Below are 21917 nucleotides of genomic sequence, written 5' to 3'. Positions count from 1 at the left end.
TTACTTGAAATATTTCTATTAATTCTCTCAATCTTTAATTCTAGACCTCAATAAAGAAAATCTAAACTTTTTTTAAGAAATAGCAGTAGTCACAAATAACAGCCTCTACATACTTGATGGAGATAGCAATAGGAATTATGTCTAAGGATTTACTTCAATAACAACTGGTAGTTTTTTCCCTACCAAAAATTAAGTTGGGGGGATCATAGAAAACGTAGGACTTATTTTGATACTGAATCATGCATCTGCATGGAAATTTAAGAAAAAATGAGCCCCCAACTTGCTGAACTTGTGTACGCAGTAACAAAAACTGTTCCCGCTTTTTTTGAGTCTGCCTGGAGACGTCTGGGAAAACTTTCACCTTGAGATGTAAGAACTACTTGGTTCTGTGTCGGAAGTACAATTTTAATAACCAATCTTTATCCGGTTCTAAAGATAATGTTACTATCAGCATAGCGGGTACAACCACCTCAGAGTCAGACGTTTCAAGCAGTGCCGATAAATTAATAGTTGATTCTCTCACTGGTACTAATGGTGTGAAAAATACCATCCTCAAGCTGATTTTCAGAAGCACTTTTATACTGTGGCAAGTAAGATATTTTTGATATCGGAGGAATCAAATTTTCCGGAACTTTCAGAACCTCAACCAGGTACCTTTTAAACATCTCCCTGGGAGGAGTTAATGGCAGCTTCAGAAAGTTAATAAACCTAAGGTTTCTGCTTCTCACAGCGTTTTCTAATGCTTCTATTCTTGTAGTCAAATTTGAATTTTCCTTAATCATTTGCACTTGTCTGTTGTACTGAATTAGATTGTACCCTTATAGAAATTAACTGCTCTTCAAAATCAGATGTTTTGTTTGTTATCTCCGTCACTTTACTGTCCAACTCATTGCACTTCATAGTTAACAAAGACACTTGCTGGGTGATTAAACCCCTTAATTCCAGGATAGCGTCCGTCCGAGAGACTCAGATGGTCTTGAAACTGATGTTACTGTTAAAGTTGTAAAAGGTTGTGTGAGAACAGTACCTCTGCTGTCTCTGTGTTTCCTTCAGTCTCATTCCTTGCTCGACCACCTTCAGCTGGCCCAAGCCTAAACTTGAGCTCTCCACTGCCTTTGCAGCCGCTTCGGTCCCTGTTGAAAACACCCCTTCTGCCACTTGGGCTGACGGCATTTTCTCCGATTCTGAGGTGCTTCGGGGGGGGGGGGGGTAACCTCCTCGGGGCTCAAAGGTGAAAGTGAGCCAGGGAGGGAAGGGAGCTCCACTTCCCCTTCCCCTCCCTCCAGCGGCTGTGGCCTCGAAATCGGACTGCTTCGCATAACATGCGCATCCATCAAGTCAAGGGAACCGACGGTAGGGCTACAGGGAAGTTCCCAGCTCGTGGTTTCCTTTTCCTTCCCATTTAGGCAAAACACACTGATAGCAAGAAAAAATCTTAAGAGTGCTTCCCGACGGAGCTCACACTGCGGACTACCCTTTTTCCATATTGTTACGTTACAGCCTTATTCTAAAATGGATAATATGCATTTTTCCCCCTCCTTACACACAATACCCCATAATGAGAAAGCAAAATTAGGTTTGTAGAAATTTGTGCAAATTAAAAAAAAACAAAAAACCTATCACATTTAAATAAGTATTCAGACCCATTGCTATGACAATCAAAAGCTGAGCTGAGATGCATAATGTTTCCATTGATCATCCTTGAGATGATGGAGTCCACCTGTGGTAAATTAAATTGATTGGACATGATTTGGAAATGCACACATCTGTCTATAAAAGGTCCCACAGTTGACAGTGCATGTTAGAGCAAAATCAAAGCCATGAAGTCGAAGGAATTATCTGTAGACCTCCGGGACAGGATTATGTCAAGGCACAGATGTGGGGAAAGGTACAAAACATTGCTGTAACATTGAAGGTTCCAAAGAGCACAATGGCTTCCATCATTCTTAAATGGAAGAATTTTGGAACCACCAGGACTCTTTCTACAGCTGGCCGCTTGCCCAAACTGAGCAATCAAGGGAAGGAAGGGCCTTGGGTTAGGGAGGAGACCAAGATCCCGATGGTCACTGTCAGAGCTCCAGAGTTCTGCTGAGGAGCTGGGAGAACTTTCCTTGTAAATGTGATATTTCAGATTTGTGGGTTTTAAAAAAAATTAATTTGCACACATTTCTGCAAACCTGATTTCGCTTTGTTTTTATGGGGTATTGCGTGTAGACTGAGGAAGGAAAAATGCATATCATCAGGCCTGGATTTTCAATAGGCACACTAGGCCTGGGGCAGCAGGCTGGCTGAAAATGTATTGCCTTCCAGCTGTGCTGAATCTCACACAGCAGAGAATAGCCTTCTGCTTCCTGTTCTAGCCCCTCCCTTCCCAGGCAGCATGCAGGGAACAAACTGGGAGGGGCTGAGCCTGGAGCACAGAGAATAAAGGGGGGATCATTTTAGTAAAGTTAGGAGAGGCTGAATGGGGATCACTGGAGGTGAGAAGAGAGGCTGAGGAATGAGAGTGGGTTAGATGGGGGAAAGAGGGCTGTGTGTGAGAGAGAGAGAGAGAAGGGATTGGTGCTGATATATGTGCGCCAAATTGAGCACAGTAGGGATACCTCCCTCTTTCCCCCTCCCCTTCCCACTGCAATTCAGGTTCTCTCTTTCTTGATCTCAGATTCTAACCCCCACATCCTGGAACCCACCCGCGAACATGTTCTACTCCCTTTCTCAATCCCTCTCCCTCTTTTCCTCCCATCTCAGATCCTGATTTCTCCTTTCCTCTATCTTCTCCATCCCTTTCTACCTCTCCTTCCCTCCATCCCTAGTCCTCTTTCCTTCTCATACTTCTTCCTCCTATCCCCAGTCCTTTCACCTTCTCCTCACTCCATTCCTAGTCCTCCTCCTTTCCTCTCCCCATCCCTGATCCTCACACTTTCCTTTTGTCTATCCCAGAGATCTCATCCCTGTACTGAAACTTAAGATTCCTTTTCCTTCTCCAATAAAAAAAAATAAATTATACAGACACAAGGAAGGATGGAAAGTTACTTAATTTTTATAATATAAAAGATGGAAATGTTTACCAATGCAATTCAGATTTTTGCCACAGAATCTATGCCTGAGCTGTCGCAGCAAACTGTGGGACTGTGCCTTACACCTCCTGCTCCCTATTGTCTGACCTTACCCAGGAGGGGGGGTGGGGGGTAGGAGGGTGGAAGGAGGGTACAAAGGCAGCAACTGTGCCTAGGGGTGGAAAATTCCTAAATTTGTCTCTTCATATTATCCATTGTAGAAAAAGGCTGTAAGTAACAAAATGTGGAAAAAGTGAAGGGGTCTGAATGCTTTCTGAATGCAGTATATCCCAGAATCTCACAATCACCCACATGGAAAGACATTCAACATAAGGGTATCCTATTCAGGCTCCATTCCTAATGTATTCAGTTATTCAGTGCAGAAAATGTGAAGACGTATCCTACGTTGATGAGACAGGCCAGACAGGCAGTTAACTCAGACATAAGATAAATCCACTCTGTGGGAGCTTATAATCAGGATAATTAAAGGAGAATTTTAAAGCATCTAGGAACATAAGACTTTTGAACTTAAAATGATCATACATGTCAGAACTGACAAAGGACTCAGCAAAGATCTAGGTTTCTTAACTTTATGAAATTATACTGCCTGTCACTTTCTGATCATCCATCAAGCCTCCCAGCCCCTCTTCCCCTTCATGTTATTTCAATGCCTTTTGTGAGTCACGTATATTTTCTGGTAATATCATCTTTTGCTCATTCTATTCTGACCTGAGGAGGGGAGTTGAGAAATGATTTGTTAGTTTAATAAAACGGTGTCACCTTATTTTTTTTCTATTTCCTAACCTTTATTTCCATAATTATTGTTAAATATTTTTCAATAGATGTATAATTATATGGAAAGTGTTATCTGCTTATTAAAATAAGCTCACACATCATCCTTGATCTTGTTGCATAAGCACTAGGAATTAATATAAGATACTTTTAGAATTTTCTAAAATATTGATATAGAAAATTTTGATAATACATTGTATTTACCTCTTCATGAGGGGTTTTGCATAGTCACAAAATAACATGCACATTTCTCTGAGCAGAGCCCTAGGTTATTAGTTTCTTTTTCTGAGGACAAGCAGAATAACGGTCCCTACAAGTGGGTGACAACAACAGAGCCCAGGATGGGTCTCTTTAGAAGCTTCTAGAACTTTTATTCATGTTTTGTCTTAAGTACATAAGAATTATCATGCTTGGTCAGACCAATGATCCATGGAGTCCAACATCCTGTTTCCAATATTGACCAATCCAGGTCACTTGGGAAGTACCTGGAAAATTGCCTCTGTTCATTCCCAGATAGAGAGGGGGTAGCAATCCCTGTTCCTGCCTAACTAATACTAGCTAATACATTTTAATGGGTGTAGTCTCCAGAAACTATCCAAATCATTTTTAAATCCAACTATACTATTTACTGCAGCTGTAGCTTTCCTCCCTCTTGCAAACCAGAGTGATTTAACCTGTCAACAGAGGGGAGAGGAAGGGGATTTTACTCCAAATATTTCCTGATCACTACCTTCCATCCCATCCTAAACCTAAGGGCCTTAAACAAATTTCTTATGGGAAAAAGGTTTGATGACGTTCCTTGGCATCTTGATTTATTTATTTCAAAAGATGATTGACTATGATCTCTGGATTTCAAGGATGTTTACTTGCATAGAGATATATTCTAGTTATAGAAAGTATCTGAGATTTGTAGTAATAAAAAAAAATGCCACCTCCAGACTCACATATTGCTGTTCAGCCAGGCATGCATCAACACCACAAGTATTTAACAAATGTCTAGTCATGGTTGGTGCATAACTTTGCAGACTGAGGGTGCATGTATTTTCCCTATTTGGATGAGTGGCTGATTATGAGCACATCTTCGGAAGGTGCAAAAGGATTCATGTACAAAACTATCCAGTTGTTGGAGTCACTAGTTTTGTTTTAAATTAGCTGAAATCCCACCTTGATTGGAATTCATAGGAGGTCTGCTAAACAGACTGTTTTGAAAGCCTTTTCCTCTGCAGAGGGATCCTCAACTTGATGTCCACAGTGAAGAAGTAATAAGGATTCAGCAGACGTTGGTTTGGCCTCATGGCCTCAGTAGTTTGACATATCATAATGGCTTACAGCCACTGGGATCTTAGAATCCATTGGGCCTATCTCATGTGAACCCTAGGATACCAATGGCTACAAGCCACTCAAGATCTTCAGGAGAGCATCCAAATCACCCAACAGGTTAGGGAGTGTTGTCCTTGTAGCTGGTTAATTTAGATCTGGCCAAAGGTGTCTCCTTCCAAATTCTCCCTCACCAAATTACTCTAACTACAGATACATCCAACCTGGGAGAGGGAGTCCGTTTAGAAAGGCTTCACACTTGGAGTCCTTGATTTGCTCGAAAAAAGTGTTAATACATACATTTCTCCAACTCCAGGCAGTACTGAATGCTAAGTGTTTTCAGAGATCAGTTAGCCAACAAAATTGTCCTAGTTCAGACAGTCTGATAGTCATATTAGATCTCAGGGAAAATCCATACAAGTCTATATATTTTGTGTAAAATATATTTTAATTAATAATGTTCTGAACTGTATGAATAAAGTGATCAGTAAAAATCTGCGAAACTGCCTGTGAATAGATATAGCATAGAAGGTACATCATTTAAATATTTAACATGGACGCATTGATTGGTCCCATAAGACCATTCAGTAGTCTTATACTCAAAACTTTTTGTATGACCTTGGAGTAGCATTTTATTGCAATCACATGCATTAGCTTGGATTTTACTATGTATACTAATGCAGTATAAAAGCAATATTTTAAAATAGTATGTGTTTACAAAGTTTTGCATACAGTAAATAAAGTTAAAAAAAAATCTTTCTCCTTTGAATATAACATGAAGGTTGAGAAAGCTCTGGCATTTGTATGTGAGAAATATGCTTTTGAGTTTGGTAATAGACTGAAGGTGGAGCTTTTGGAAGAAGTTGTAATAACACATTCCTGTTGACGTGGGAAAACTTCTTACTAAAATAATAATGAGGTAGTATGTAATATAAGTACAGCCCCATACCGCTTGGTGTGCAGGTAACTGGAGTGTTATAAATAGCTGATGATCAGTTGTTCTCTGTTGGAAGACAGAAGTAAAGTTCTTTCTCTCTCTTTTATATAGCCTAAAATGACATACTTATGACTGCTGTGGATTAAATGGCGTCCAAAGTAACAGATGCTATAGTCTGGTACCAGAAAAAGGTAAGAACTACAGTAATATATTTCTAGTAAGTACCCAAAAAAATTCCAACAACTGTATATGTGTTCTTAGGTAAAATTGAGTTGAATTTATTTTATTACAAAATGAATATTAGATAAAACATAAATTGAAATGAGCTGAAGAGAACTCAGGCTTCTAAGTTTTTAATTCAACAAGTAATTTGCTGTCTCCTTTCTAGAACTTAGAGAAGGCATTGAGCCAGATTGTATTAAAGTGATCATCCTTTGTAGAGTGTTTGATAGTACTCTGAAGCAGTTACTGCATATACCATTGTTTCTTTGATTTGATTATTTTCGGGGCTTCACTTCACGTTACTGTCCTTTGTGGGTTTGTTACTTAAAATGTCAGGATAGAAATATTTCCAAAATGTTACTGATTTAACTTTCAAAAATGGAAAAGTACAAGTTTCATTTCTCAACTAGTGTATAATAAAGTTGCAGACCACCTATGAAAAGATCCCGTAGTGAGGCACTACAGTGAAATCACTTGGTCGACTCTGCCTGTTTGTTTCATTGTGGTTTTTTTTTCTGTCTAAATAAAGTCCTCTGTGAATATATTTTTAGACTCTATTTCCTCATCTGTTGTAGATCAGTGCATAAAAGCAATGTTCAGTATAATCCAAGACCACAGAATAATTGGCTCTGTTTTGCTTTTCATGCTATTTCTTGATTCGCTCCAGGAAAAATGAGATTTATGGCTAAAAATAGTACAGATTTGTTTTGTTCTTTTCACATAATGTAGCAGTTAGCGAGAAAACAATGAGCTAAATCAAACTAACCTTTTATGTTTTTACATCATGATTTCAGAAATTTATCTTAAATATTTTTGTCACATGTCAACTACATTCCTACTTGGAATTTCAAGTAGCAGTTTTAACACAACCCACCTTTCTGGGTTCAACTTTATTTTCCTTGGCATATAACTCTGCAAAACAGTTTGGAAAGAGAACAAAGCCGATATGGAAATATATAGACATGCGTCAAGTGTGGTTTGAGCACAACCTCCCTGATTACTTGCATTTCTAATCTGCAAGTCTGCACTGATCTTCCAAGAATTCCATTGTGAAGGTAACATGAGTGCAGAAGTTAGGAGGGTGTTAAATATACCTATTCGGAAAAAAAACATTATCCCCCTCAAAATTAAATAATGTATACTTTTAAAATGGATGAAAACTGTTTCATCTTTAACCTATTGTTCTCTTTTCTTTTTGTGAGAATGAGCGAGCGACAGTTTTTGAGAGGGATAGAGTCAAACTGGACTGGAGATGGGAATAGAGTGAGGGAAGAGAAAGAGATGGGAGGGTGTATAGAAGAGGGAGATAAACATGGCTTGAGAATGAGGGCATAGGTGTGTTTGCTGGAGTCCTGCTGATTGTATTAAAGATTCAAAACGGATGGATTCCCAAGTTGTGAAAGTTTCCTACTCCATCAAAATTAAGAGACAGAGCCATTATAGGTGGGCAGAAAATAAATATCATAATAAACATGTCAGGTTTGTGACAGAGAAAAAAATGGAAAGTAATAGAAAACAGAGTTGGGGGGGGGGGAGAACAAAGAAGAAATTAGCTAGCTTATTTATTTAATGTATATTCCAGCATTTAGGTATTATAGGCAGAGCCCCTGGTTTCCTGCAGCAGAATTTTGAAGATTTTGCAGCAAGAGTTGGCAAGTTCTGTGGCAGATTTTTCAAAATTATATGGCAATCATGTGGCAAATTTGCATACTTTTGCATATATTTGCAATTTGAATACTTTTTAACTTTATAAAAATAAAGTTGATTTTATATTTCTGTGTCCAGTTAATTTATTAGGTTCTTTATTATAGGAAAAAAGGATTTTAGTGATTGGGGCTGAGGAGGAAGGAGAGTGAGAGATCTGGGACTTAGAAAAGAGGAGATTGCAGAGGGAAATAAAAAGGCATCTTAGGTAGGAGGGATAAAGAGATAAGAGATGAAGGACAGAGAGAGAGGGAGGAGAGAATGGGGGATTCAGGGAGCATAAGGAAAGGGAATGGGAAGAAAAGGGGTTAGGAGTGGTATGGAGGAGGAAGGATCGGGAATGGAAAGATGGAGAGCAAGGGAGTATTGGGGATGGGGTGGAAGAGGAGGAAGAAAGGAGGACAGAGATGGAGGGAAGAATGGGCTAGAGAAGGAAAAGCCAGAGCCCCCCCATCCCTGATCACACCTCCATTCCCTTTTGCCCCCTTCCAAAGTCCCTTTGATCCCCTTTTCTCTCTCACTTCCTCCCACTCAACCTAATCCTCTCACTCACCCTAGTTCATGCCTGCCCCCATCCCGTCTCTCTCTTCTTCCCCATCAGTGATTCCCAGTTCACACCATACCTTCTCTTCCCTGCCATCATTCCCGGTTCACTCTGCTTCTCCCTTCCCCCATGCAGATCCCTGGTCAGTTCACTTACTCCTTTCTGCCCCATCCCCAGTTCACTCCCTTCCTCCCAGCCTCAGTTCACTTTTTCCCAATCCCTGGTAGGTTTACTCCTTTGGCACTCTCCCCCTCCCCCTCCCTCCCCCTCTCCTGTGATCCCTGAGTCACTCCATTAATTCCCCCATGATTGCAGTTACTCCATTCCCCTCCCACCCCATGACTGCAGAGTCACTCCATTAATCCCTCTTGTGTGATCACCAAATTTTCTGTGTCCTCCCCCCATTTCTCTCACTCACCAGCTCATTAAGTTAAACAGAAGACAGACAGATTTGCAGCACCTCCTACTCCTCCTCCTCCTCTGAGCCCTTTGAAGCACATGGTTCAAAGCATGACACTTGAGCCCAGCAGGGAAGAAAAAGTAGAAGGCACCAGAGGGGAAAAAGGACTGCCCATCTCCTCCTTTTTAACTTAATGAGCAGGTGATGTGGGGAGCACAGAGGGGGGGAAAGTTGCACCTCTCACACTGGCACTAATGATTTTCCCGTAGATAAGCAGCATGAATTAGCCATGCTGTCTGGGACGTATTCCGGGTTGGCGGAGCTCTCTTAGAACAGTCTTTTAGTGCAGTGTGCCTGCTTGGATCCTCCCCCGCTTCCTTCATCTTCCTCAGTCTGTTTCTTTCCGCATGCCTGACTGCACGCAGAGCTCTTCTCTCCTCAGCGAACACTTCATTGAAGTAAAAAAAAAGTTTAAAAACACAAAATCTGTGAGGAAAAGGTGTTTTTTCATCTTTGCCTTGTTGTACTTCACACTTTACTCAACATGCCGCAGCCACCAGACTTTAAATTTTGCCAGTGCAGCAAAATCATGTCTGTCACCAATGGCCACACTAGATGTTACCTGTGCCTTGAACCCAACCACAACCAGGCGGCCTGTAGGGACTGCGGACGCATGTCCTCTCGCGCCTAAAGACATAGAGCTGCCAAGATATTAAAATGTGGACAAGTGCAAGGTGATGCATATAGGAAAAAATAATCCATGCTATAGTTACACAATGCTAGGTTCCATATTAGGTGCTATTACCCAAGAAAGAGATATAGGCGTCAAAGTGGATAACACATTGAAATTGTCGGTTCAGTGTGCTGCGGCAGTCAAAAAAGCAAACAATGTTGGGAATTATTAGAAAGGGAATAAAACGGAAAATGTCATAATGCTTCTGTATCGCTCCATGGTGAGACCGCACCTTGAATACTGTGTACAGTTCTGGTCGCCGCATCTCAAAAAAGATATAATTGCGATGGAGATGGTACAGAGAAGGGCTACCAAAATGATAAGGGGAATGGAACCGCTCCCCTATGAGGAAAGACTAAAGAGGCTAGGACTTTTCAGCTTGGAGAAGAGACGGCTAAGGGGGGATATGATAGAGGTGTTTAAAATCATGAGCGGTCTAGAACAGGTAGATGTGAATCGGTTTTTTACTCTTTCGGATAATAGAAAGACTAGGGGGCACTCCATGAAGTTAGCATGTGGCACATTTAAAACTAATCTGTGAGAGTTCTTTTTCACTCAATGCACAATTAAACTCTGGAATTTGTTGCCAGAAGTTGTAGTTAGTGCAGTTAGTATAAGAACATAAGAAAATGCCATACTGGGTCAGACCAAGGGTCCATCAAGCCCAGCATCCTGTTTCCAACAGTGGCCAATCCAGGCCATAACAACCTGACAAGTACCCAAAAACTAAGTCTATTCCATGTTACCATTGCTAATGGCAGTGGCTATTCTCTAAGTGAACTTAATAGCAGGTAATGGACTTCTCCTCCAAGAACTTATCCAATCCTTTTTTAAACACAGCTATACTAACTGCACTAACCACATCCTCTGGCAACAAATTCCAGAGTTTAATTGTGCGTTGAGTAAAAAAGAACTTTCTCCGATTAGTTTTAAATGTGCCCCATGCTAACTTCATGGAGTGCCCCCTAGTCTTTCTACTATCCGAAAGAGTAAATAACAGATTCACATCTACCCGTTCTAGACCTCTCATGATTTTAAACACCTATATCATATTCCCCCTCAGCCGACTCCTCTCCAAGCTGAAAAGTCCCAACCTCTCCAGTCTTTCCTCATAGGGGAGTTGTTCCATTCCCCTTATCATTTTGGTAGCCCTTCTCTGTACCGTCTCCATCGCAATTATATCTTTTTTGAGATGCGGCGACCAGAATTGTACACAGTATTCAAGGTGTGGTCTCACCATGGAGCGATACAGAGGCATTATGACATTTTCTGTTTTATTCACCATTCCCTTTCTAATTATTCCCAACATTCTGTTTGCTTTTTTGACTGCCGCAGCACACTGTACCGACGATTTCAATGTGTTATCCACTATGACACCTAGATCTCTTTCTTGGGTTGTAGCACTTAATATGGAACCCAACATTGTGTAATTATAGCATGGGTTATTTTTCCCTATATGCATCACCTTGCACTTATCCACATTAAATTTCATCTGCCATTTGGATGCCCAATTTTCCAGTCTCACAAGGTCTTCCTGCAATTTATCACAATCTGCTTGTGATTTAACTACTCTGAACAATTTTGTGTCATCTGCAAATTTGATTATCTCACTCGTCGTATTTCTTTCCAGATCATTTATAAATATATTGAAAAGTAAGGGTCCCAATACAGATCCCTGAGGCACTCCACTGTCCACTCCCTTCCACTGAGAAAATTGCCCATTTAATCCTACTCTCTGTTTCCTGTCTTTTAGCCCGTTTGCAATCCACGAAAGGACATCGCCACCTATTCCATGACTTTTTACTTTTCCTAGAAGCCTCTCATGAGGAACTTTGTCAAACGCCTTCTGAAAATCCAAGTATACTATATCTACCGGTTCACCTTTATCCACATGTTTATTAACTCCTTCAAAAAAGTGAAGCAGATTTGTGAGGCAAGACTTGCCCTGGGTAAAGCCATGCTGACTTTGTTCCATTAAACCATGTCTTTCTATATGTTCTGTGATTTTGTTGTTTAGAACACTTTCCACTATTTTTCCTGGCACTGAAGTATAGCTGTGTTTAAAAAAGGATTGGATAAGTTCTTGGAGGAGAAGTCTGCTATTAATTAAGTTGACTTAGATGATAACCACCGCTATTACTAGCAACTGTAACATGGAATAGACTTAGTTTTTGGGTACTTGCCAGGTTCTTATGGCCTGGATTGGCCACTGTTGGAAACAGGATGCAGGGCTTGATGGAACCTTGGTCTGACCCAGTATGGCATGTTCTTAGGTTGAGAGAAGCGGCATCAGGCTCATATGCCCCTTCTGAGGAGTTGATGCGGTCCTCCACTGGCCCCAGGGCCTCCAAGGAGTCGACGTGTCCCAGGGCCGCTTTGGTGGGGCCTCTTGGTTTGTCCGGACCGGCACCGATGCAGGAGACGCATTGACTGCACGAAGATGACACCTGCGCTGAGTGGCATCGGGGATCCGACGCAGGAAGCCGGCCTCGTGCTTTGGGCTCGAAGCATAAGCATAGAACATCCATGCACCAAAGCAAGTCGGTGCCAACACCATTGACGCACTCACCGGCTAAGATACCCAAGAAGCACATTTAAGGACACAAAAGGCCCAGAGAACCTTCCTCTATCCTGGTCATAGATTCGGACGTGGCACCCTCCTCACCGGCTGCCTCGCATGCTTCCTCGACTTCAAGGAGATCAGGCCTTCAAGAGCCTTCACAAAAGAGGCACAAGAGGCCCCTCACGCTTTTACCCAAAGGTCCAAACACAGACATACTGCTGGCTGCAATTACCCCCTAGGGCTCCTCCCAGGGTTCCGGCACCTCCACCCACCAAGCCACATGGACAGCCTCTGCCAGCCCTTCAAGTCACCTTGGCCTCGCAGGCGATGTCCCAAATTTCTCTCATCCTATCTCAGTTTCTCACCACGGTGAAACAGCAAAGGGGACATCCGGCAGAAACACCACTGGAAGCTCCCCCATCCCCCGCAGGACAGCCTCAGCTGTGCCTTCCCCTGGCCAACCTCTGCCATCTCCTCCTCCTGAGGATCTGTCCCCCCAACCATCCACGTCACCGGGATCCTCCACAGAGTACCCCTCTGATCCGCCGGAGGAACAACCTGAGCCAGTCTCTCCTCCGGAAGACTTGTCTTATTCAAAGTTTCTGGAAAAGGTGGGGCAATGCCTCAACATCGAGATAAGGAAAGTTCATGACCCAAGAGGAGACGTCCTGGGCTTCCTCAAGATTTTTGAGTCTCATGCGGTGCCCACGGCCTTGCCCTCTCACGAGGTATTAGATGCCGTCATGACCAGGGCTTGGGAAACTCCCTTTGCGGGCCCATCAACCTCACAGAAGACCTACCTCAAATTTCATATGAGGCAATCCCAGTACTACTCTGCAGCACAGCTTCCTCATGCCTCGGTAGTTGTGGAATCCGCCATGCAGAAAGCTAAAAAATTTCACCTTCATTCGAACACTCCTCCAGGGAAGGATTCGAAGAATTTAGACGACTTCGGAAAGAAGGCCTTTCAGTCCAGGATGCTTAATGCAAAAATCCAGCAACACCAATTTTACAATAACACAATATGTATATGAGTGTCTACAGTTGTTGAAGCCGTCACTTCAAGAGGCGTCCCCGGACCATCAAACTCCGGAACAATTTCACAATATGGAGGAGGACTTGAGGCATCTCTTGCGAACCGTATACGAGGGATTCGAGACATCGGCCAAGTCTACAGCCAATGCCATCGCTGCCCGACGTCTTGCATGGCTGCAAGCTAGTGCTATCGGCGAGGACATTCATGAAAAGCTTGCAGACCTAGCCTGTCTCCTAGATCAGTGGTTCTCAACCTTTTCCCCATCGTGACACACCTGACAGGCCACGCTCACATGTGTGACACACTGCTCATTACAATTTACAGTGGAAATAAAAAGTAAAGGTCCGGTAATTATTTTTATTGTTTAAAATGACACGAGGGAAAGATACATATTCTGTCTGAACAGAAATTGCATAAATAGTAAACATCCCACACCAAAACAGCACCAATTTCCAGCACTTAAACAGTAACCACCTTACCTAAGAAAAGGCAACACTGAAATATTACACCAGGCCTTAAGACACCAATACATCTCCTATACAGCCCTACACAAAAACTACACGCCAGCAGAAAACCTCACCTGAATCACATGTGCTGACCCTTACCTAACAAAGAATAAAGAGACCAAAACACATAACTAGAAGCATGCAGAAAAAACTGAATTGGAAACTGCAACAAGCCAGAGTCTCTGTATGCAGTGTAATAAAGGAAAAAAGAAACATCACCCATTCTTATAAAACAAATCAAGAAATATAAAATCATTAGCAATAAAACCATACTAACAAAAAGAATAGATTATTTTGAAACAGCTGATGAGTGGAATATCCAATAATTAAAAACTCATATAAAAATTTTCTAGATACCAAGAAAATATTTCAAAATAGCAGTCACAAAGACCCAGTAATGAAAAATAAGGATACAAAAATTTTTTTGCTCTGTATACCTGGAAACGTTTGATATCCAGGTGTCCTGAGATTGTTTTGAATTAGCAGGAGGAGGGGTGATTTGCTTGGAACTTTCTCCTCTCTCTCTCACACTGGCTCTCAATTACACACCTATACACACATGCTCAGTCATTCACATATACACATGCTTTTTCTCTCACTTATATAGGCTCTTAATTACGGTACACATTTACACACATGCTGTCTATCTTTTCACGCTTACACACACAGGCTTTTAATCACACACACATACATGCTGTCTTTTTCTCTCACACACAGACTCTCATTCACATGCTTACAAACATGCTCTCTCTCATTTACACACAGGCTCTCAATCACATACTCACATGCTCCCTCACCTAAACCATCTCTCAATCACACACAGACACACATGCTCTCTCTCTTACTTATACACACAGGATCTTAATCATGCATACACATGATCTCTCTCACACACAAAGGATCTCAATCAAACACACACACACACACACTCTTTCACACAAACAGGTTTTCAATCACAAACTTACACATACAGGTTCCCAGTCGTAAACATATTCATGCTCTCTCTCTCACAGGCAGGCTTTCAATCACAGACATACTCTCTTTCACATATACAGGCTCTCAACCACACACACATTTTTTTATTTATTTATTTATTTATTTAACAGCTTTTAATATACCGGTGTTCGTGCGAGCACATCACGCCGGTTTACAATAAACTTGAGAAAGGAGGAAATTACAAAAAACAGGGGATGGGGTATGGAGCAGGAGCGAAAAGAGGGGGAGGGGGAGAAGGTAAAGGAAGAAAGATAGCAGCTGAGAAGGTAGAGGAACGAAGCAGTATTTACATGAGAGACTAACACTCACTCATACACACAGGATCTCAAACATACATGCTTGCTTGCTCATTCACTCTCTCTCCCTCCCCCTCCCCAGAACTAGCGGCATCAGCAGCCTCCTCCCAACACTAACCTCCTTCATTTTCAGCCCTCGCGGAAGAGGAGTCCCATTGGCTGCAGGGGTTGACGCTCTTCTTCATTTTCCTCCGAGCCGCGCTGCACATTCTTCAGACCGCGCCTCTCTTCTGTTCTTCAGGCCGATTCTGACCACACTAGCATGGTCTCTTCTTCCCGCGCACGCACCCGATGCTCACCTCTTCCTCTTCCGGGCCGCGGTGGGGGGGGAGGCGAAGAAGAGACCATGCCGATACCGCTGACTCCAGCTGTCCTGCCGCATTCCACCCAGGCTAACAGCATTTTAAGCCCGGGCGGAGGAGGACCGGGGAGCAGCTGGGTCAGCGGGGGACGGGAAGTGTGGCGACACACCTGTGTGTTCTTGGCGACACACTGGTGTGTCGTGACACACCGGTTGAGAACCACTGTCCTAGATAACCTTTTCGGGGACAAATTTAGGGAAACAGTAGCCTAGCTCAAAGAGCAGAAAATAGCAGTATTGTCACTGGCTTCTCCTGCAAGTATGGCTTCCTCGAGGCAGTACTTCACATCATACTGCAAACCATATTACCAGCGATGACCATACCCGGCCTTACAGCCTCCACAGTGTGCTCCGTCTCACCATCACTCTTCCCAGTAACAGGGGGCTCGGCAACACCAGCGCGCTCCCATACAACCTCGGCCATCTCAGGATCCCAACTCCCCTAAGCCCTCCCAAGGTTTTTAAGGCAAATAAACCCACTGCTACTGCTCCCGGTGGGGGGGAAGGCTCTCCCATTTTCTTCAGGCATGAACGGTGATCACATCAGACCTCTGGGTTCTGCATATCTTACGGGAAGGCTACTCCTCAATTTTCACTCCACCCCTTCCACTTCACACCTGGTGCGCCAGAGAAACACCTGTTGGCGCATTGCAGTTAACTGCATCTGGAGATCAACAGCTTACTTCAGCAACAGTGCATCCACGACCTGCCTGCAATGCAGTTCCACCAGGGCTTCTATTCCCAATACTTCCTCATACTCAGGAGGGTTACGTCCCATTCTAGACCTTTGAGCTCTCAACAGATACTTGAAGGAAAAATTCAAAATGACGTCACTCAAGTCCATCCTACCCTTCCTTTGACCCAGCGATTGGATGTGTTCACTGGACCTCAAAGATGCCTATTCGCACATACCGATGCACCCTGCTTCCTGGCGGTTCCTATGCCTTACGGCCACTGGCCGCCATTTTCAATACAAGGTGCTCCCATTTGGCCTCTCCTCAGCCCCCAGAGATTTTACCAAATGCCTAGTGGTAGCGGTGGCTCATCGACAACGGGGGATTAAAATATTCCCCTATCTGGACGATTGGCTACTGGTGGCTCCCAACCCGTCCCTCCTACAAACTAATCTCCTCGCAACCTTACACTGCCTGGACAGCCTAGGGTTGCTAGTCAACTACGAGAAGTCAAATCTATAGCCCACTCAAGTCTTAAGGTTCATTGGAGCCCATATCAACACCACTCTGGACAGAGCCTTCCTTCCAGAAACCTGAGCTCTTGCCCTGACATCGCTCGCCAGCCATCTCCAGAAGACCACCACTGCTCCTGCTCGTCAAGTCCTGACAATCCTCGGCCACATGGCAGCAGCTATCTATGTCGTTCCCCACACACGCCTCCACATACAGCATTTGCAATGGGTCCTGAAGACCTAATGGAACCAATTTTCCAACCAACTCTCCACTCCTGTCACCCTCACGCCCAGCATGAAGAAGGATTTGAAATGGTGGCTGACACTGGCAGCTCTCATGGCGGGAGCTCCCCTGCGAGTTCCAGCACATCACACCATACTTACCACAGACACTTCCACCAAGGGATTGGGAGCTCACCTACTCCACCTTAAAACTCAAGACCTGTGGTCAGCCTGGGAGCATTCACATCAGATCAACCTACTAGAGCTACGAGCCATTCAAAACGCTCTTCGAGCCTTCGAAGCAGCACTCTGAGTGAAGACAGTCATGGTCCACATGGAAAACCAGGTGGCCATGTTCTACATCAACAAGGAAGCAGGGTCCAGTTCCTGGAACCTCTGCAAGGAGGCGGTAGGGATCCTGTAATGGGCACAGAGTAAATCAACTACCCTGCAGGCAATGTACCTGCCCGGCATCAACAACGCCAGGGTGGACAGATTGAGCAGAATATTTCACCTTCATGAGTGGGAATTCCATCAGGATGTGGCAGACAGATTTTTTCAGACCTGGGGCCTGCCACGCATCAATCTCTTTGCTATGGAACTCAATCACAAAGTGCAAACCTTCTGCTCAGTGTACCCCAGCTTCCAGAGACTAGCGCAGGACGCATACATCATCGACTGGGTGGAGGGTCTGCTGTATGTCTTCCCCCCCTATACCTCTGATCTCTCACACAGTCCAAAAATGCATCACTGACAACGCAGACCTCATTCTCATCGCTCCAGCATGGCCCAGAGAACCGTGGTATGTGTATATAGTTCGACTATCGGTGGATCAACCGATCCCCCTGGGTAACAGCTCACACCTCCTCACCAAGAAGGAGGCTCCCTATTCCATCTGCTCCACTCCTCTCTCAATTTCACTGCGTGGAGATTCAAAGGCTGGTACCTGAACCTTTCATCTCAGCTTCAGGATATCTTGGTGTCCTCTAGGAAGTACTCTAGAAGGATGAATTATCAGAGAAAATGGGGATGTTATGCCTCCTGGTGCTCTGAAATCGGGACAGACTCGCTAACCTGTTCACCTGACAGATTACTAGATTACCTTCATCTACTATACCGGAAAGGACTAGCTACGGCCTCAGTCAGAGTTCATCTCAGTGCCATAGCAGCTTATCACTCTCTGCACGACGAAATCCCAATCTCTTGTCACCTGCTCATCTCCAGGTTCATGAAGGGGATGTTACGTCTCCGGCCTCCGATCCGAAAGCCACCAGTCACATGAGATTTGAATGTGGTACTAGAGCAACTAATGGTACCCCCTTTGAACCACTGGACACTTGCCATTCCAAGTTCCTCTCCTGGAAGGTGCTGTTTCTGGTCGCATTCACCTCCGCAAGACATGTCAGCTAGCTACAGGCCCTAGTGCACTATTTGCCATATCTAGAATTCTATCACAACAAGGTTACACTGCGTACGCATCCTGCCTTCCTTCCTAAAGTGGTATCAGTTTTCTAGCTCAACCAAACCATTACCCTTCCAACCTTTTACCCAAAGCCACAATAATAATGAGGCAGAGCATAAGCTGCACACGTTGGATTGCAAGCGGGCACTCGCTTATTACAAACACCGCACACATGCTGAACACAGAGCCTCACAGCTCTTTGTCTCATTCAACCCCAACGCGGCAGGACTTCCGGTTTCCAAAAGAACCCTTTCCTCTTGGATATCAAACTGCATACAATTCTGCTATCAGAAATGAGCGGAGACCTTGCCAGCCTCCTCTAAGGCTCACCAAGTCCGTGCCATGGCTGCTTCTATAGCTCACCTGCATGAGGTGCCCATTCCAGACATTTGCAGAGCTGCCACCTGTTCCTTGCTGCACATGTTCACGGCTCACTACTGTTTGGACAAGCACACGGCAGCTGACCCACACATGGGCAAAAGAATCCTCGAAGCGGGCACATCTTGATGCTGCAAAGTCAACAGAGATGAACTGTCCGCCTATCTTTTTTACTGTCTTGAGCGCACTACCTCAACTTATCATTGGGACATGATCAGGAACTTGCGCTCAATACATCAGCTGGGGACTCCCAGACAGCATGGCTAATTCCGTAGATAGCAGATGAATTAGCCATGCTGACCCTCCCGCCTCCCCGGACAGTTATTACTACCTTTCAGTTGCTTGGATACGGACTGAGGAGGATGAGGGAAGCGGGGGAGGATCCAAGTAGAGGCACACTGCACTAAAAGACTCTGTGTTGTAAGAGAGCTCCGCCACCTAGCCTCCCGGAGGATGTCCCAGTCAGCATGGCTAATTCATCTGCTATCTACGGAAAACAGAGTTTACAGTAAGCAAACTTGCTCTTCTCTTCCAGGGCATATGTCCAGGAGAGGGTCAGTGCACCAAGCACTTTCCACTGCCACCAATACATCTTTTTTTTTTTTTTTTTTTTTTTGGAAGGTCTTTGGTCTCCCAAGGCAATTTGGCTATGCCTGGCTAAATTTGCAGCAAGGGCCAAATTTTGTGGCCTTTGCCATGTTTGCAGAATCGTGGGAGACCGGGGGCCCTGACTAGCTATTTCCTTGTCCCCAGAGGGCTCACAATCTAAGTTTACCTGAGGCAGTGAAGGGTGAAAGACTTGTCCAAGGTCACAAGGAACAGCAGTGGAATTTGAACTCTTGTTTTTCTGATTCACAGCCTGCTGCTCTAACACTGGGCTGCTACTCCCCTCTCAACAAAGGTTAGAAAACGAATTTTGAAAGGAAAATATTGAAGGCTGTTCAATAAATCTTTGCTTTTGCACATATATCAAGCGATATAAGAATGTATGTACATTTTTGCTGGTTGCTTTCTGTAATTGATAATGTGCAGGAGAATACAGGCTACCCTGATACCTATCTGGTCCTCTGATTTCAGTGGAACAGTGGGTTTTCCCTTAAAGCAACCAGCTGTGTACATGTGTTCAGGTATTTACTGGGATCTGACTCTAAACATCAAGAATTGTTTGTACAACCTTTTTTTCTATCTGGATCCTTTGGTGCTATAATTAGTATTGTTGCAGTGTTTACAAGTCTATGTACAATACAGATACCCACTGAAATGTTATTCCTGCTCACCTCCACTCCTGAAAATAGAAAACAGGAAAGAATGAGTCACCCATAAATACGTATGTCCTTGTATTACCCTCTTCTTCTTGGTTAAGGACAGAAAAGCTATCTGAGTAAGCATGGTAAACATTTTTTCGTTCTTTTTTTCTTAGCTGTTTTTTCTTGCATTTTTTTAAATTTAGTTTTGTCTCATTACTTATATGAATAAAATTGATTTTATTCAAATAAAAAAATATATGCACAAAACAAATGCATAATCCCTATTGTAAAGTAGGGATTTTCATCCCATAGTAACTGAACTTGAGAATTTTCTTCCTTTTGTGTTTGACTTCACATTATTTCATAGGCTTTTATTTAATAAACATGAATATATGCTCTTTCTTTGGGCAGCCTCCTTTATTTTATGTTTGTTAGGGTATTTATTATGCTGGTTCAAAAAATGTTATTCGTATATGGCAGCATCATTTGCTGTGTGCCTCTCGTGTTTTTCATGGGATGTTTCTTGCATGTAAATGCCTTCAAAGTTTATAGGCAATAACATGAAGATTTTAGTAAGGAAAGATAAGTACCGCATAAAATATTAGTCTCCAAGATCCTTGTTCTGTCACTTCAGTTCTAGTTTAGAAATATTTGTGTTTATGAAGAAAGGTGTGTTTTCTGTATAAGGGTGTAGGTTATTGCACCCGGTCTGACTCAAGATTTCCATACCAAATAATTTGAAAGTAATTGTGGCAGACCAGGGAGGAGTTCAGGTTGCATATCTGTCTTCAGAACTAAATTTATCTATTTCTTGACACAGAGAAAGGAAGTCCTGTGTGATTAAACTCACAGGACTAGTTTTCTAGACTAGCCAGTAGAGAGAGAGGTTGCACACACAAAAAAACCATTTTGAGTGGTAATAGCGTTGTCTAAGTGTAAGATCATGTTACTGTTCCAATGACTAATCTCATGAAACTGTACCAATGACATCGAGAGAATGATTTTCAAAGCAATTTACTTGGATAAAAATGATTTTACCTGTGTTAATTGGCTGTCTGAAACTTGTCCTCCTTTGGTGCAATAAGACATGCGCAAAAAATGGGCACTTATCCACATCCCCTGTGCGCTTGATGCAATATTCTAATGAGAATAATATTGAAGCTGCATACAAAAAGCGCGCTCAGGAGAAATGTACATTTCTGATGTTCAAAAGTATATTACTTTGCGTGCACGGATATTTAAATTGTGTGTTCTTAGCAAAAGTATGTCGCTTACAAGAAGTTATGGAAATCTGCAATGCCCTTTGTTTACCAAAAGTAATCACCCACGGATTTTAAAGTATCCTCTAGTTCAGTGGTTCTCAACCTTTTTTCTGTCGGGACACACCTGACAGATGGATCTCCATGCGTGACATACTGAACACATGAACATCACTGGACTAAATGTAAACACATACTGTGCATCTACAGTGACCGTCTCAACCCCCCCCAACAATGGGTGCAACATTTCCCTTACAATTAACCATACAAAAAATATATATTTCTGGTGTCATCTCAGTAACAGCAAAATAAATTTCCTACCAGGTGCAATAGCCCTCCTTATGAAAAGACTGTAATTTCTCACCAATGCATGTCCTATTGAGAAAACACAACAAAAAAGCTTGATACAAATGTCTACATGCTAGTAAAATACCTCACCTTGGTCACACACATAGAATAGACCTTCACCAAGTACAGAGAGACTGTAAATTACAAATATGGAAACCCAAAAAAGCCACTCTGCATGCAGTGCAAAACTAGAGAAATGGAAATAGAAATGTAGCACCTGACTCCTGGGATCTGCAATAATGAACACAATGTACATAATGTTCCATAATGTGCAAAAAGTTACACCTGCATTATGGAATGCACTCAAACAGTAACAACCCTACCTTTGAAAAGGCAATGCTACAAATATTTA

The 21917-nt window shown here is 43.1% G+C and overlaps 1 protein-coding gene across 2 annotated transcripts in view; it reads left to right on the top strand.

Moving 5' to 3' along the window:
- Nucleotides 1–21917, top strand: part of PHTF2 (putative homeodomain transcription factor 2) — a 393241-nt gene that overhangs the window by 125828 nt on the left and 245496 nt on the right. For both annotated transcript variants that reach the window (XM_029615118.1, XM_029615117.1), the window contains exon 2: nucleotides 6214–6293. The gene's annotated coding sequence lies outside the window, so the exon portion shown is untranslated. The remainder of the gene's footprint in view (nucleotides 1–6213; nucleotides 6294–21917) is intronic.

The sequence above is a fragment of the Rhinatrema bivittatum genome, chromosome 9 (assembly GCF_901001135.1).
Source record: "Rhinatrema bivittatum chromosome 9, aRhiBiv1.1, whole genome shotgun sequence".
NCBI lineage: Eukaryota > Metazoa > Chordata > Amphibia > Gymnophiona > Rhinatrematidae > Rhinatrema > Rhinatrema bivittatum.
This window is presented reverse-complemented; position numbering and strand designations above follow the sequence as displayed.